This window comes from Panthera uncia, assembly GCF_023721935.1.
Source record: "Panthera uncia isolate 11264 chromosome C1 unlocalized genomic scaffold, Puncia_PCG_1.0 HiC_scaffold_4, whole genome shotgun sequence".
Taxonomy (NCBI): domain Eukaryota; kingdom Metazoa; phylum Chordata; class Mammalia; order Carnivora; family Felidae; genus Panthera; species Panthera uncia.
Window position 1 is genome coordinate 11911055 of NW_026057585.1, and position 2051 is coordinate 11913105.

Genomic DNA, 2051 nt, shown 5'->3' on the forward strand with positions numbered 1-2051 from the left:
TTTTTATATTTCACATATAAATGAAGTCATATGGTATTTGTCTTTCTCTGTCTGCCTATGTCATTGATATGACTATAGCTACACCAGTTTTTTTTTTGTTTCCATCCCTTCACTTTCAGTCTGTGTGTGTCCTGACTTCTGAAGTAAGCCTCTTGCAGGCAGTATATAGATGTGTCTTGTTCTTTATCCACCCAGGAACCCTATGTCTTTTAATTGGAGAATTTAGTCTATTTACATTTAAAGGAACTATTGCTATGTGTGAGCCAGAGCCACCTCTGCCAACAACATGTTCAAGGTAATTCAGAGTTCTGTGGGACCAGCCAGCCTTAAGTGTGCACACCGTCAAAGTCTATGCATCACCTAACAAGGACTCACTTCACAAAACTGCCATGAAGGTTAAGGAGCTTTCACTCTACTCCATTTCCGAGGGTCGATCTAAATATGTAGAGGAGCCAAAGGACCCATCTTGAAGAAAGCATCTCACATCTCTGACATTATGGTAAGCCATATTCAAGGTGGTGTCAGGAAATGTACTCACAAACTAAGCCCAAGATGCAGAGCTTGGTTCAGTGGGGGTTAGACATCCCAGACAGGTATAAATATCTCCCAAATGCACCTCCTGGATTTTTTCCAAGACTTGGTGTTATTGGTTTTGCTGGCATTGTTTAACTTCTTTTGGCTAGAGGTTCAAAAATAAAGAAGCCAGTGTATCCACCTGGGTTCATGGGATTAGCTGCCTCTTTTTATTATCCACAACAAGCCATTGTATTTGTCCAGGGCAGTGGGAAGAAATTATATGACTGGGATTTACAAGGATACATAGTCACAGAAAATTTGTGGAGGTGAACTTTCAAAAGACAGGAAATGTGAAGAATTCACCTGGAAATAAATAGAATGCTCAATGCTCTGCCCATTTTAATCCGTGTAGTAAACCAGTATTTTAACAGAAAAATGGCAGAGAAGTCAGTACTAAATGTAGTAAATTGGCTTTCTTCGGGAAAAACGCTAGGCCTCTCGTTATCTTGGGTCACCACCGAAGACATAAGACAGACATAATATTGCTTATATTGGATTTTTAATAATAATATATGAGAGCTCTTTTATCATATCTCAGACAATTTTATCATTTTTAAAAATTCTCATTTAAGTAGAAGATATATAACATTTTAACCATAGTTTGTTATAGTTCTGTGCTTATAGCTATTTAATCTATACTTAAAAATTAATTTAAAAAAAGGGGGTGCCTGGGTGGCTCAGTTGGTTAAGCATCTGACTTAGGCTCAGGTCATGATCTCACACTTCATGAGTTTGAGCCCTACATCCGGCTCTCTGCTGTCAGCACAGAGCCCGCTTCAGACTCTTTGTGTCCCTCCGTCTCTGCCCCTCCCCCATGCTCTGTCTCTCAAAAATAAACATTTAAAAAAAATTAATAGTAAAGTAGAATCTTTTCCAGAAGTGTGTAGATAATTTACAAATTTTTATGTGAAAACTCTACCTTTTTACTCCTTTTGCTATGCCTTTTATGTTATTTTTTATATTCATATGAAGTTTTTGTTTAAATTCCACTTAGTTACCATACATGTAATATTAGTGTCAGGTGTTAAAAACAGTGATTCAACACTTACACATGACACTTAATGCTCATCACAAGTGCACTCCTTAATCACCATCACCGATTTTCCCCATCCCCCCACCTACCTCCTCTCTAGTAACCATCAGTTTCTTCCCATAGATAAGAGTCTGTTTCGTGGTTTTCCTCTCTTTTCTTCCCTTATAATTGTTTGTTTTGTTTCTTCAATTCCACATGTAAATAAAATCATATGGTGTTTGTCTTTCCCCACTGACTTATTTCACTTAGCTTGATACACTCTAGCTTCATTCACATCATTGCAAATGGCGAGATTTCATTCTTTTTGAAGGCTTAGTAATATTCCATTGTATATATACACTACTTCTTTATCCATTCGTCAGCCATTGGACATTTGAGCATTTTCCATAATTTTGCTTTTATCGATACTACTGCTACAAACATTGGGGGGGGGTGTGTATCC

At 37.5% G+C, this 2051-nt stretch overlaps 1 pseudogene; it reads left to right on the forward strand.

Moving 5' to 3' along the window:
• The first annotated feature begins 286 nt into the window (after window positions 1–286).
• Window positions 287–893, forward strand: LOC125913452 (MICOS complex subunit MIC26-like; annotated as a pseudogene).
• Window positions 894–2051: the final 1158 nt, after the last annotated feature.